The sequence below is a fragment of the Pezoporus flaviventris genome, unplaced genomic scaffold (assembly GCF_033815535.1).
Source record: "Pezoporus flaviventris isolate CSIRO_AGI_PZ_B2104156 unplaced genomic scaffold, CSIRO_AGI_Pfla_v1 ptg000009l, whole genome shotgun sequence".
NCBI lineage: Eukaryota > Metazoa > Chordata > Aves > Psittaciformes > Psittacidae > Pezoporus > Pezoporus flaviventris.
In genome coordinates this window covers 4205580-4220994 of record NW_026892557.1, presented here as the reverse complement: position 1 = coordinate 4220994, position 15415 = coordinate 4205580, and the positions used below count along the sequence as shown (strand labels likewise).

Genomic DNA, 15415 nt, shown 5'->3' with positions numbered 1-15415 from the left:
CTGCTGCTGCTGGGGTTGTTACAGCCACAGAGCTGGCTGTGGTACCGGTACGTTGGGCTTGAGATGCCATGTGTTCCGTGGGAACATGTGCAGGCAGGTCCCATCCCTTCCCCTCTGACCACAGGGGTTTGTCATCACTTGGTGGCTGCTTTCCCTTAGGACACAGTTTTGGGGGGTGGTTTGTTTCTTGCTTTTGAGCTTGAAGCTGGTTTTACCCAGATGAGAGATTCCCAGAGCTGAATGCCTTGGCTGGCAGGGAAGAGACACCAGAGTGAGGAGGGATGTGGTGCCCTTGGTACTTGTCTCTTCCTAAAGTTATCTGATGTAAATATGACGCGCTCTGCATAAATTTAGGATAGATAATTGACTGCATCGCGCTTGGAAATGGGTACCAAAGGTTGTTTTATAGCTTGTGTGTAATTGAAATTCCAGGAGGAAAGGCCTTTGTCTCAGTAACCACATTTGAATTACTTTTTTATTGTAGCTTTAAACCCGTGCATTGGGATGCTTGGGGTTGGTGTGCGTGGGGGCAATAGCTGCAGGGCCAGAGAACAAGGCAAGAGCAGGGAATGCAGCGGTGCTGTCCTGACCCGAGCAGCGGTCCCCTGCCCCGGTGTGGAGGTGCAAAACCTTCCCCAGGCAGACTACAACACAGAGTAAAGCAGGATAAGATGCAGGACGTCGGGGGGGCTGACGGCGCTGCCGGGGGCTGTGTGTGGTGCGAGAGCTGTGATGTGCTTCCATGGAAGGTTCCAGTTGTACTCACTGAAGCTCCTTTGTTTTGCAGAGATCTTGATGCAGACGCCCTTTTGGATTTCTTTTTAATAATGTGTGACCCTTCACCTTTGATCCCCTGACCTGCATTACTTTGGTAACCATTTCATTTTTTTAATTTCATTTCATTTTTAATTTTTGGTGTGCAAGCTGTTAACATTTCATCGTTTTAAACTGTAGCGTTCTGTGACCTCCCCAAAGGTCTCTCTTAGTTTTTCTTTTGGAAGCTCTGTAATGTTGGCTTTTCTTGAATAAAAACCTATTTCAGTTGTTAAAATAAAGTATGTCATTTCCATTGGCTTTTGTTTCTTTTAAGTTGAACTGTGTCTTTTGTTTCCTGTTTATTACCTTGTTTTTGACCTGTGTTCTCCCAGTACTTTCAATTTATTTTGATGTTTCTGTACATCTTCGGTTTTCATTTGCATTTCTCTGCTGTTCTTTTGGTGAGTCAAACATCTGCTGTCCCCCCCTCCACTGCCCAGCCACATCTTGATAGCTCAGACAAATAGAGGGAGCATTTAAGATGCTCTTGTGACTAGGAAATACTCTTTACTTGTTCCCTGTCCTGGAGATAACTTTTCCTGACCATCAGCTTGAAACGGATAGCCGTTTTAATAAAAGATTAGGCTTTAGACCAAAATGAAAATCTCCATTGAAACTCAATTTACATTTATTTGTACATTAGCACTGAAGCCAGAAGGCATGTTATGGATACTCCGAGCTGTGCTATAAGCACGGGTGTGCTCAGAGCAGCAGTGTTGGGTGTACACGGGGTAGTAAAGCCCCCGAAGTTTAGGAGCTGTTTCTTTCCATTTTCCTATGGAAGGGGTACCAGCACGTAGGGCAGATTTTGGCCAGATCCTATTTTTATCTTGTAAATGAACACATGAAACCCATGGAGCACAGCCCACTGAAGTACAGATTATTTTTTAAGTGTCTCATTATTTTATTCTCTAACATTTAATGCTGAAGTTTTAATTGCACACAGATGAAGCTGCTAAATGAGCACTGAAATGGATTTAGGTCTTCTCTGAGCCTTGTTGATGCTTATAAAACTTTATATCGTTCATTAGAGCTACAGATTAAAATGGCAGTGAGCTGTCCATGTGCTCCATGGCAGCTCCACTGACCCTGCTGGCTGCTGCCTGTGGCCCAAAGCCTGTCCCTGCTCATGCCTTAGGGCTCAGGGGCTGAGCTCCTGGGCACTGGGGCTGCACCAGCATCACCAGGGGCTGCTTCGAGAAAAGCATCTTCTAGTTCTAGTTAGCATCCATGCGTGAGAGGATGGTACTTCCAGCACTGCTCTTGGCGCTTCAGCAGCGAGCTCTCTGTTTTTAGATTGCCCTTGGTTGTGTTTGCAGAGTCACCTGTTAAATAACGTGGCAGGCAGTGTTCCCAAAGTGCTGCTGAGCAGCAGCTCCTCCGTGCTGGGTGTATGTGTCGCTCTGACCCAGTGGTTGGGAGCTAACATGGGCGATCACAGCCTGCATCAGGGCTTGAAGCGTTCAGGTGGTTCTTTCCTTTACCCCTCTTCTTCCAAATTTTAGCTCTTAAGAGCTTTGTAGGCCTGGAGTCACCAGTTCTGGTGTACAAGGCTGCTGCTCCTGCATGGAGCGTGTTTTGGATAGCTGGGATTTGGCTTTTACTCTGGTTTGAACGTCAGCCTGAGAAGTGCAGTCCTCCAAAGTCACCTCGAGCTATTTCTCCACTTCAGAACTCGTTTTTAAAACCCAGTGGAAAAAAGTACTTATTTTGCCCAAGAAAACTCCTTGCAGACTGTTTTCCCCTCCCTGTGACACCCATTTCGCAGCAGCAGCAGCAGCAGTCAGACGTGACTTTCGAGGAAAGCAATTTTCAGGCCCCTTTTATTTAGACATCTGGAAGCCAAAGGGAATCTCCCTGCTCCGTGCAGAGGGTTGGTGTCAGCTGCCTCCTGCTCCAGCACAGAGCGAGGGGAAGAAAACCCGATGGAGTAAAACTGTCTGATGCTGGGAATTGGAGTCAATAGTATAACAGGGAGGTTAAGAGATGGGTAGAACTTCTTGTTTCAGGAGATTTATCACGTCCATCCTGCCTGCTTTCCATAAGGTAAGCGCTCTTAGCGGTAGAAGTAGTTGGCTTTATCTCCTGAGGTGTCGGGGTGACACAGGCTGGTGCATGCTGCCTTTTCCCTCATCTTTCCAAGTGTTCTGTTAGATGCAGATGGTTATTCACAGAGATCAGTGTAATGAGTACAGATTATTTCTGTTCAGCTATTGCCTGGGCTCCCTGGGTGCTCGGGCTGCTGAGGAGGGAGGAGGTAGAGCCCTTGGAAAGGGAAACAGGAATTGTTCTGTTTCCTGCATAAACAACAGTAAATATTAGTAAGAAAAGCTGCTTCATTTACATGCAGTAGCATTGCCATTTACCCAAGCTTAAAGTCTGGTGCAGTAGATAATATCAGCAACAGTTGTCCCTTCTATGGCAAGGGCTGATGGAGCCTCATTCATTTCACTGAGCCTGTTTTTCACTGAACTAAAATACATGTTTGCTTCAGACACTTAATCAAAGAACTACACAAATGCTTCACAGTGTTGGTAAAGCAAAACATTTGTCTGTTTAAATATTAAGAGAATATTGAGAGATTTGTACTTGCTTACGAGGTTTTTCTGTTATTCAGAGCCAGAATATTGATAACATCCATTCCGGAAGCAAGTCTGGATTTTGAAATGAATGCAATATCTGCTTCTGCTGGAGAGGTTTCTGTGCTAACCTTAACATAAGCTAATGGCTGAACTGAAATACTTGGCACCTTTACTAGACTTAGAACATTGCATGTCTTGCAGCTCAGGTATTGCAGCCGGGGCTGGATTAACGTTAATGTGTGTGTGCTGTTCATTTCATAGAACAGTGGCACTGCAGCCTGGACTGCTGCAGAAAGCAGCTGGACCGGTCACACAAGCCAGCCCTGGGGTTTTATGTTAATAAACTCATCCAGATGTGCAGGATGAAGTGTGCAGGACAGGTCCCCGGTGTGTGCCTGAGGAACCATAGGTTTCTGTACCCGTACACTGAGCAGAGGGGCAGCTGTGCCCCACTCCTGTGCTTTAGGGCTGGTGGCTTCTGGGGAGAACCTTGGAGGGAAGGGGAGGAATGCTGCTGGGTGGATTTCCCAGGCTTGTGGCCCTGCTTGTGCTCTGTGTGTGTATTGTCTGCCAAGTCCTTCAGTAATTGAGTTACTGCTCTTGCTTTAATCTTTACGTTCTGGAAATGGGTGAAGGTCTTTGGTCGCTGAAGGGGGGAACCTTCCCTGGCTCCATCCTGTGCTGCTGCTTTTACTCTGCTTACAGAAGTAGAACTCCTGTAGCCACCGAAACCCTGCGTTTGGCTTCCTGTGTGTGCTGGAGCTTAGGGCCCTCTGCCTGTCCTTGGCTCGTAGCTGCAGACCTTGTGTGAGGAAACACTGGGTGATAAAAATGTGTTTTTATTTCTCCTTCAGGTCTGGCTTGTCTGCTTTTCAGCTCTTCTAGAGATTGGAAATTCCAGTTTGTGTTTATTTTCTCTGGATTCCTTCCCACAAGACAGAAGTGAATTCAGCATGGATTGTTGGGGAGAGCCTTGGCTGGGAATAAGGATAATTGCAGTCTCTGGCTGTGCCACAGATTTACTGATGATTTCTTTTTAAGTTATTCACCTGCACTGTATCTGTTTCCTCAGCTGTAAAATATGGGTAATTACCTCCATTGTAAAATGTTATGGGGTCTGCTGGTAATTATATGAATGAAGTGCTAATTACAGTGATTATTACTTGGACCTAGTCTAGATCTGGGTGATGTTCCTGTTGTGTTGAACATATGAAACAAATACTACAACTTGTCTCCATTCTTTGTTAGGGGCTGGGGGGAAGGTGCCACGACACTGGGGTGTGAATCCCTAAGGGAAGCACTGCTGCTTTCCCACCCAATCCATTCACTTCCCGTCCTCCTCGGTCCTCGTGCGGTAGCGGGGCAGTGGGCTGATGAGAGGCGAAGCAATTACTAATTCAGTGCTTGGATCCACGTGTCATTAGATAACCAGGGTTTGTGCCTTGGCATTTGCTTTCCCTCTTGGGGATGAGTAGAAGAAAGCAGATGGGGAGTGGTGCTCTTGGAGATGCCAGTGGGTTGAGGCCAATCTGTTCTACCTGATGCCCTCTGTTCCTCTGGAACATCTGACCCTGATGTGAGGAAGGGCTCTCCTTCCAGCTGTTGAGGTTATTTTGCTCCTGTTAAATGACTGCAGCTTACAAGGCTCTGTTACCAAACCTTTTATTTGCCTTTCTCTCCATTTATTTAGGGTGCATTTTCTTGGTAGCTGGGAATAGCTCCACTATCCCTTGAGCAAGGCTGGGGTGTGGGGGAAGAAGTGAAATGCCTGAAGGTGGAAATGGAGTGTTCTCATCCAGAAAACACTGCTGCTGCTCCTTGGATATTGCTCTAGTTTGATGGTAATAGTAGTAAGAAATGTCTTTCATCCATAAGGATAAGGGATTCCCACCCAATACAAGCCTTCCCTGAACACAGGGGCACCAAAACCCGTATTCTTGGCTCTTGCTGTGGTTCCTGCCTGCTCTGGGTCCTGCTGGACCGATTCAGCATCAACATTGCCCTTTCCCTACGCTGGAGGAGCAACCATGGATCTTGGTAATGTCTTCAGAGGGTGGCAGTGAGCTAGATAGAGGTGACAGGCTGAGCAGCGCTTCCTTCCTTGTGGCTTCATCACTGCAGTGAATTGAGGAGGGTTTAGTTCCTGTCCAGGATGACAATGTAGAAAGGTTTTCCAGCAGTGGAAGTACAATCTTTAGTTGTTTTGCACTTGAATATTCCAAAGTCGATGCTCATCTCCGACAGCTTCTTTCTGATTGATCCTACATCAGTCGTTGATTTATCCCAACGGTATCTCAGTAGCTGGCATGTGAATCCCATCTAATACTGCTTATTGGATTGTTGTTCTGTTTGGGGCTACTTTGATTCCAAGTAGAGGTTTCTTCTGAGGTTTCTAGGTTTAAAACTTTAAAATCATAACTGAAAGTCCGCCAAATACTTGTATTTTATGGCTCTCTAGATGTGGGTACGTCTATACTGACACATCCATCCACTTTTTGGAAAGCAAAATCTTGGTTCATTCCTACAGAAGCATTATCTTTTAATCCTAATTCAGTGTGAGGTGCTTTAGGAGTGAATAATGCCATATAAATTTCTTGCACGTTGCACAAGTGAATTGACTTGTGTGTGCTCTGCCAGTTTGGTCTGGTGTGAGGCACGTTAAATTACTGCATAACCTGAAGGATAATCAATAAATCAGAGCTGAGATTTATTCAGCTCTAATTTTACAGTGTTCTTGTGGAAAGTGGGAAGGTGTTTGCTATCTGTGGGATTTCAGTATCTCAGACCCACTCTGAATGCTGTAAATCAACGTTGTAAGTAACATACAAGCTTTATTTCTTTTTAAGTTGATGTTTAGCAACATAATAATTAGAAACTCGAGTTTTCCTCCTCTTAGAAATCAGGGAACCCTTTGGTTTTCATTGCGGTGGCGAAGTGTTGCATAAAACCTCTGTAGCTTATGATAAAAATGCTTTCAACTATCTGCAAAAAGCATTAAAGCAAAGTGATGCCACGGTAAGGTGCTGTAAATGGAGACGTCTCTCGTTTCCAGAGCAGGTTTTAGAACTGACATATACCCCCTTCGGGCAGCGATCGGTGAAGTGGTCGAGGCGCTTTTCTGTTTGTCAGTGGTTACTGCAGGAAAGCCTGCTCTAACGTTTTATGGTGTGTTTAATTACCTGTCGTGCTCGGCTCTGTGAGGCAGCACGGCAGAGAAACGCCCGGGGTGGATTCAGGATGCTGGAGGAGCTCAGCCGCGTCCTCATGTCAGCCCCATCCCGGCTGGTGACTGCGGTGCCTTTGGCATCGCCCGTAACCCGGGGCAGCAGCGACAGAGGCGCGTTGTGCTGCTCATCCCTGCTGGCATCGCCGGAGGAGGAGGATGAGGGTTTCCTTGTGAGCCCCATCTCTAGCTGCCCCTGTCTCTGTACGGACGCAGAATCCCCACAGGAGGGTGCTGTGAAGGCATTTAATGTGCGGAGTTTGCAGGGAAGATCCGAGTTTGGAGGAGACGGTGATTGCCGGGAAGCGGGAGCGATGTGGTTGGGTGAGGGCAGTGTGAGCTGTCCCACGAGGATGGAAGTGGTCGGTGCTGATGCTCACTCGTGTCACCCTCACCCATGGGCTCCTGTGGGTGACGACCACAAACTGATGCGCTCGAGCTCACAGTAACCAGCTTTGGTACCAAGCAGAGTAGATTTGGATGTAGGAAGATCAGGGCATAAATTGGTACAGTGATGTGCTGTGTGATCCGTGTCACCTCCCTGCCCTCCAGCTGCTGCTGGCAGCCGCTAAACTCAGTGGCTGGGGCCCTTTCTGTATTCCATCGGCTCTCCTCCTGCCACCTCAAACGAAGAATAAACAAAGAGCTCAAGCAGGCGCCGTGCTCCATAGAGTGATGAGCTGTGAAAGTGCTTCATGGGGAAATCCGGGGCGAGAGCTGTCTGCTGCAGCGAGGCTGGTGGCCTGGCACAGGAGGGCTCCGGGGGCGTTCCCGGGGAGGGATAACTGAAAGGCCCTTTCCAATGTGTGTGCATTAGTTTCTTTTTCCCTATCTGAGTGGTTTCAAGCAATCCCTCCCTCCTTAAATTGATTACCTCGGCATCAGGATGCCTTGGCTTTAAGTACCTGCTAAGCTGCTCCTGTGCCGGTTTGACTTTGCCTTTCTGTTAAAAGTAAAACAGGGTTTAATCTTCTCATTTAGGTGTTTTAATAGAAAGTAAATGTTTAACTTGCTTTGCTGTGGCATCTCAGTCTTTAATCCGTGGGCACATTCAGAATGGAATGAAAACGTGCTTTTGTGTAAAGCAGGAGTCCCCAGGCACCGGGGATGCTCTGAGCAGCTCTGGGGGTAGGGGGTGTACACACGTGTCTTGATTTCAGTCCTGCAAAGGGCAGGAGGTGGAGGAAGCCTGCTCATGTCAGGTAAAGCAAATCACTGTCTGTGAGCTGATTCATGGTGTTTAGGAATGTGATGGGAAGTTTCAGCACAGATTCCCACTCTGGGAAGAGCCTAAACGTGCTGTATGTTAGGTGTTCATGATGTCTTGCTGCAAGGAGCAGGAGCATCCTGCGGCATCCAGATTTGGACCTGATTTATGCATCAGATATATAAAATAAATCTATTTTTCACAGAATAGCTTACACCTTGTGAGAGTGAACGATGGGATTAAGAGCTTCATTTGGAATAATGTAAACTCAGTATTTCAACTGTTCTAATGAGTTCCTGCATGAGAGCTCCCCAGATTTGACTTCATTTCATGGGTGTCTCTCGCCACGCTTTTCTCCCAGGGTGAAGGAGCTCATGTGTGCCTTTGGCAGGGCTTGTGCCAGTCGCTGCCTTTGCAGTGTCCACGTTTCAGTGTTAACACCTTCCCAGGGATGCACCCGCTGCAGAGCGGTCCCTGTGCTGCCATCAGAGGGATGCAGATGAGCTGCCTGGGTTTAAGATCTGGAATGTCCTGGCTGAGTTTGGGAATATGGGGGGAGGCAATAAACTGACATTTGGTCCCACGTTTGTCTGAGTGCTTTTGCCATAGTGGGTAAGAGAAAATCCCTGTTTCTTCAGAGATGGGATGCACTGGGAGGATGATGGAGGCTTTGAGCTGCTGCAGCTGAAGTCTCAGTGCTCTGAAAAAGTGCCCTGACATGGCAAACAGCCTATGGGGGGGCTTTGGCATGTGAGGAGCTGGGGCATCCAGGCTGGTTTTGTTCCGCACACACACACAAATTCCTGCTTCTGTTATCCTTCCTAATTTTGCTTTCTTTGTTAAAGGGAAATTGGGGGTGGAGTTTGGAAATGTCTTTTTCTGCCATTTTTTTTGTTACTATCAACATAAGGGGCAGGAATCCCTTTTTGACCTTAAATGAAAAGTCACATAGGCTGCAGCACATGGAGCAAAATGAAACAGTTCCATCCAGGACTTACCCTGTTCTACTGACCAGGGAGGGTACAAACAGCAACGTGTCAAGGAGATCCATCTGTGGGCACAGGCACTGTGTCCAGGCCCCTCCACATTCTGGATCTCATTTCCACTGTGAATCTTAGACCAGGGTCTGCAGCATCCACATGTGTACAGGCTGGTGTGGCACCACAGGCAGATGGTCCTGGAGGGTGATGGCTCATTGATGTCCCGGCAGCATCTCAAGCAATGTTCTCCCTGAGATGAGTTCTGAGGGGTTTGCACCCTTCCACAAGGAAGCAGAGCTGCTCCTTCACTGCTCTGGATTTACAAGTTGGATTTACAGCATATCAGATGTGTAACTGTCTGAGTTGTAGTCATTCTAATTAAACTCATTTGCAAATTCAGCCTGTTTGCCTTTTTCCCTTGCCTTCGTTTCCATTTTGACCGATATCCCTCACCGGCTACGGGTGCTCTAAGATGCTGGGAAGTGTGAGGCACTGAGGAAGATGGTGCCAGTGGGGACATCAGTGGTGTGTATGTCCCCCATAGGAACAGATTGAAATGCTGCATCAGACATGTCTATCACCAAAATCATAAGTATCATGAAAGCAATCTTGTCTAAGGTACCCCTTGGCATGTCAGAGGCAGCTCCTCCCCATGCAAGGCCAAGTGACTCGGAGTTCATCCCCCAGGATTTGGCTTTAAAAGGTGTTTGCTGCCAGCTGACAAAAGAGTCAGGCTCGGATCCATTGCACCGACACCTGCAGCACGCGATGGCAGATGATGGGGATGTATTTCATTATCATTCAGTGCCACATCTCTGCTGCCCCAGTCTCGGTGCTGCAGCTGCTGGCACACGCTCTAGTTTAAAGTCAGTGTGTTTGGAGAAGGGACAGATCTGCCCGTGTAACCTGGCTGGGGGAGCTGGGAAGCCAGGGATCAGTGGTACCCTCGCCTTTGCTGCCTCATCCCTGGACTTCCCATAAGGAAGCATGCTGTCCCCAAGGCTAAAGCCAGAGGTGCGGGGCAGCACCCACCCTTACTGTGCACAGGCAGATGCAATCAGTAAAGACCATGTGGTGGAAACTGGCTGCTGGGGAGATGCATCTCCAAGGCACTGCGGTTTGCAGCAAGGTCGGGGGACAGATGTGCCCTCGCTGCAGCACAGGCTCTGCTCGCTCTCCCTTCAGCCACAGTTCTTCCAGTGTTGGCTTTTCCTGGGTACGACATGCCATGCATGGCACCGGGAGGCTGTAGTGTTGGTCATGGATGTAATGTAAGTCACACACACACACATACATACCTGGCCCATGCGGTGAGGGGGCTCAGGTGCTGCTGCCCATGGCCTCTCCCAGCTGTGGCCAATGGAGCTGATGAGGCTGAGGGATGGATGGGTGGGACTGGCCAAGTCCGGCCCTAGCCAGGTCTCATTCACTTGGCTGGAGCATCCCTGTAGTGCTGGTGCACCCCTTGTGTCCCCCCTGCAGCTCCCTGGATACTGGTGAGTGCTCCTGTTGGGGCTGGTTTGGGGTGAAAAAAGGTGATTTGGAGGGTGAGCTGGGCTGCGTGTTGGCTGGCCTTGGTGCTCTGCTGCAGGATGCTGGTTGGTGTCAGTAGTGCCATGGGTCAGTGCTGTGCTCTGTGATTCCTGGGTGATGGAGTGTTGTGTCTGTGGAAATTGTCAAGGTAGAAATAGAAAGTGTTTCTCCATTCCTGGGAGCACAGGAACACTGTGTACATGGATGGAGGCAAATTCCTTGCTGTTGCCAGCAGCTCACAGAACTTTCCAGAAAGGCCTTTGGAAAAACCCCGTTAACTCCAGGTTTTAACTAGTGTGTGTTTAAAAGGGAGCTTGTTGGTGAGGGATCCTCAGTCCTCTGCATTCCTTCTCCTTGTCTCTGCATTCCTGTGGCTCAGCAGGGGCTGCTCCCAAGGGATACTGAGGAGTGGGATCCTCCACATCTCTGTGCTCTGAAAGAAGGGCAGTTACTGTGAGGGCTTTGTTATTGCTTGGGGGAAAGGTTTTCTGGGAGTCTTAAACCATCTGATTCTCAATGGCTTCTGAGTAACAGCCAGGGAAGGAAGTTTTTGGACATGAATCACATAGAGGAGATAATAACTGCTGAGCAGAGGGGGGCAAAGGAATCGACCAGAAACCATCAGAAAAATAGGAGGTTTTGCAAAGGTTTAGAGTTAAAACTGAAGTATTTTGATGTTGTGAAAGCACTTTGGCACTGGGGCACTTTCTCTGGTTTTAGTGATGGGAAACAATATAAAGTTGAAAGAAGCAGTCTGGAAGAGAGAGATGTTTTCTTGACTGCCCTTTCACAGCGTGCAGAGCAAGATGTTTGCTTTTGGGGGAGGTTTTGCCTGGCAGGAGCATCTCACACACCAAAACTTGTACTTTTTGATGGATGAGGAGGTTTCCCCTGGGGTTTCAGCTGGAGGAGCTGATGGGTACATGGGGCTGTCTGGATGGATGCTGCTCTCCATTCACTGCAGTAAAACCCACATTCAAAAGTGGAGCAGTTAGCTGGAAAATGGGGGTTTTAGTGTTTCTCCCCCACATGTGGGGTTTTGGGGGCCAGGGCATCGCTCTGAGTTGGGCTGGGTGAGTTTTGGAGCAGGTAGTGAAATGAAATGGATTTTAGTATTCATGAAAAATGCTTGTGACAGCCTTACCCCCAGTAATGAGAAGCCACCTGCAGTTCGGAGCAGTACTTGATAATGCTGTAATTAGATTGGAGATGCAAAAAAGCTCATTAAAATTAAATCACTTATTTGTCACTGTTTTAAGAGGTGCAGATTGCCTCGAACCATGCTGGTCTCTTGACCTTGAGTATTTTGATGCAGTCCTGGCTGTCAAGAGAGCAAAGATAACGCCGGAGCATCCCAGGGCATTGTGGCTTTGGGGTGGGGGGAGTTCAGAACAGGGTTGCAAGTACTCACTTGCCCCAGTCACATCGTTTGGTGCTCTCTGGTTTTTGCTGCCCTCACCCAATGGGGCTGTGCTCTGAGCCTGGGTGGAGTGCAGGGGGATGGATCTGGCCCTGGGGTTTGCCCACTGGGGGCTGTGGGAGTGATGGGTGGGAGAAGCAGGGCATGGATCTGCTCTGCTCTCCCCCTGTATCTTTATATGTTTCTTGCCTCATAGTCAGGGGTCTCGTCCCTTGTTAGGTGGGAAGGTGCCTTCCCAGCTTATTCGACAGCAGATGCTGCTTTTTGCTGTCCAGTGTGCAGAGAGCTTCCAGGGTTTCATGGAGTTTGGGGTAACTGATGGAGCACTGATGGTGTTCGGGCAGGGGGAATTGCCCTCCCTTCTCTTGTGTTGGAAACTGGCTGAGAGCTCCCAGTGGAGCAGAGCTGGCCCTGAAGACCCTGCAGGGTTGGACACTGACTCCCCAGAAAGCCCAGCATGTAACAGGGAGTGAGACTGAACCATGCTGCAACATCGCGAGCTGAGGGATGGGGATGCAGCGTGGGAGAAGGTGGGAGAATCCCGCAGTACAGGGGCTTTTCCTTCCAGTGAGTGCCCGTGGCAAATGCAGCTGCACTGGGGTGGTGGATGTGTGAGTGCAGGAGCTCGGGCTTCCGAGGGCACTTGTCTCTTCAGTTTTTGATGGAACACAATAAAATGGGTGTTAAAACGTGTGTTAAACCCCTTTCCTCCCTCCTGCCTGGGCAGGAATGTGCAAAGCCATAACGGCGCCTATTAGCAAGATGGTAATTTTCCAAAATTAATTTTTAATGACTAATTTGTCTTGTTTTCAGATGTTTTATACAACACCTATTGTTTAAACCCCGTTTGTTTCTCCACAATGTCACCATGAAGGAGACCAGCCTTGGCTCAGGATCTCCAGCTGGAGCATCCATCCACGGGCCTTACCCTCCCTCCCCAAAAAGACTCTGGGGAAAGACAGAGGCTGCTCTTTACAGAAGGGATTTCCCCTTTATCCACCCCAAAATGGGGCTGACACTGCTAAGAGTGCTCCCCTCGCATGGGGTCTCCCCCTTGCCTTGCTTCCCTTGCGGTAGCTTTTATGCAGAGAGGAGAATTGAAAACAAGAAGTGGGTTTTTCTCCCTCCTCCTCGCTGGTTGTGAGTAATCACACGTAGGTGTGTTGGAGGGGGAATGTTTAGAGATATTCCATGTTTTGGGAGTGTGGGGATTTTCCCTTGTGGCGCTTGCATTGTGAAGGCACCAACGGCACCACAGCTGCTTGGCCTGAAGCCTGAGCCATCTTAAATGAGGTTTTCTGGGTGTTTTCTTGTTTGGGAGACAGGGAAAGGTGAATGTCCCCGACCTGTTGAGGGAGGAGCATCCTGGGGGACCATTGCCCATCACTGTCTGTGCAGGGGGGAGTTTGTAGCATGCCTTCTGGTGCCTTCTAGAGAAGCTTCTGTCTTCATGATACATCCTTTTTCCTGCTTAGGAATGACATTGGAAGGGTTAAGAATCGGCTGCTATCAGTTTGTGCTGCTTTGCAGCTGGGCACATTCCTTGCGTTTGCTTATTGCCCATCATGTCAATGTTTTCTTTTATATTCCTGGCACCAAGTGGGATTTTTTACTTTGGAGCTTGTTCTGACTAATGTTGATGAAAGGGCAAAAATTCATTATTAGAGAGAAATAGCTGCTGCTCGGCTGGTGTTCCCCAGGCGGGAGAGGGAATGCTGGAACTTCTATAGCAAAATTCCTTCTGCAGCATCTTGCTGCTTGCAGACCCTGTGCCTTAAATCAAGGTGTTTTCATAGGCACAGGTTGAGGTCGGACCCATCCTGGGCTGGGGACTTGATTAATAGCAGGATAATCCTCATCCATCTTCCCAGATGTGAGCAGACAGGGCTCACTGATAACGGGTAGTTCCGGATAATGCGGGAAGTGTGATTCCCATTGGAGCAGAGGATTTGTCCTGCTTGGGCTCCAGCTGGATCCGTGTGGGTCCTTTAAGCATCTTAAGAAGGAAAGAAAATCCCCCCCCAGTTCATAGAGGCTCTGTGGGGATGGCAGGGAAGCTGCTGGCAGAGTGAACCCGGGTAAACATCCTCAATTTGCTGCCTCCTGAAATGGAGCAGCTTTTAGAGTTTGGAGCCCCAATTTGTATTCAAATGAAGGTCATTTGAAAGGTGTAACATAGTAAACAGCCATTATTTCATTTTGATAGTGGTACTAAAATTATAGTGTTGGTTGAATTATTTTAGTATAGGACCATTACCGTCTCCCTAAAACACTTATAGGGATTTTTATATTAGTGCTGCACTCCTGAAATTAGGGGAAAATTAAAAATCACACGGCTGTGGTGGGGAAGCAGTTTTTTGTGCACATGCCTGCCTTCTGTCGTGCATTCTCTTCCCTCACTTCTCCGCCTAGAGGGATATGTGTCTCCTCTTAGGGATGCTGCTGGTGCTCTGCTGTGGATTGCACTGGGGCAGTGTCTGTGCTGCTCCTGCCGCACATCCACGGTATGGAGAATAACACATCTGGGAACCAGCAGCCCCTCAGCAGCCATCGGGCTTCATGGGAGAAGGTGCTGTGGAACAAACAGATGGAAAAGGGTGGTGAGATGTGCTGGGGTCACTGTGGGGAGCTCCTGCAGGAGCCTGAGATATCCCAAGCATCTCGCTCCAGAGGTGGAAGCATCTGTGGCTGGTGCCTCCCACCACACAGTGTTCTCCTGGTACATTCAGCCTCCAGTCCGTCTGCCAGCCACGGTGCTGAGCATTGTTCTGCTTCCTGTGGCAATGCTGAGCCTCCAGTGCATCCAACCCAGAGTTTGGCTGCCCAAATGCCAAGCATGTCAGTGTTCACCTTGACAGCAGCCACCATGGCCCTACAAAATGCATTTATTTACACTAAATGTAAAGTACATGCAAGGGAAGGACAGCCCTGATAATGCACTGTACACAGTGGAATGTGGGGGGTGGAAGGGCATCAAGATAATCTTGGTGATAAGCAGAAGACTTAAGGAAAACTGCTGTTTTTCCAGTGGGAGAGTTGACCTGTATGGTTTGACATCCATGGAGTACTGGTCCGGGTCAGCAGCGCACTGTCCCCCTGGGTAGGGCATCCAGCAAGGTCTAAAGGCTTGCATGGAGCAGCAGGAAGGTTCCTGTTCCCCAGGAGTCAGGGCTTTTGTGAGCCACTTCCAAAATGGAGATGTTTCAGTAGAAGAAGGTGCCATTGGTATTGCCTGACTTCAAGGCTGTTTGCCGGCATGCTGTGTTTAAAGAATACTCATTTAGGGGAGTAGATACACGCTGAAAATCCCTCTGCATTTCTTTTCTGTTAGGAATACATGTAATAAAAGTTGGAGTTAATGGAATGACAGGGATTTCCCCCATCAGGGCCACCGAATGAGGGTGGCTGGACAGAGCATGGCAGTTATGGCTGTGATTGGGTGGAAAGGCTGATGCACAGGGGGCTGTGTGTGAGCAGGGCTGTGGGATGTGAAGGAAATCTTAATGGTGAGCTTCCTGTAGATGGTTTCTGCTGCCTTCATTAACATTTTCACACTCGGCTGGCTAACAAATGAGGAGAAGGGCTTTCTGTACCGCTGCATTTATAGCGCTCCGAACCCGCTCCGTACCTTTGAGCAGGAGAGATTGTGTGCCC

General features: G+C 48.6%; 1 protein-coding gene and 1 long non-coding RNA gene across 13 annotated transcripts in view; both read left to right on the top strand.

Annotated features, from left to right (window-relative positions):
* Positions 1–15415, top strand: part of CAMTA1 (calmodulin binding transcription activator 1) — a 288481-nt gene that overhangs the window by 81003 nt on the left and 192063 nt on the right. The gene's annotated exons all lie outside the window — the stretch shown is intronic.
* LOC133267771 (uncharacterized) lies at positions 792–4566 on the top strand. The gene is made up of 2 exons (XR_009742849.1): positions 792–871; positions 4253–4566. It is a non-coding gene; the product is annotated as an uncharacterized LOC133267771 (long non-coding RNA).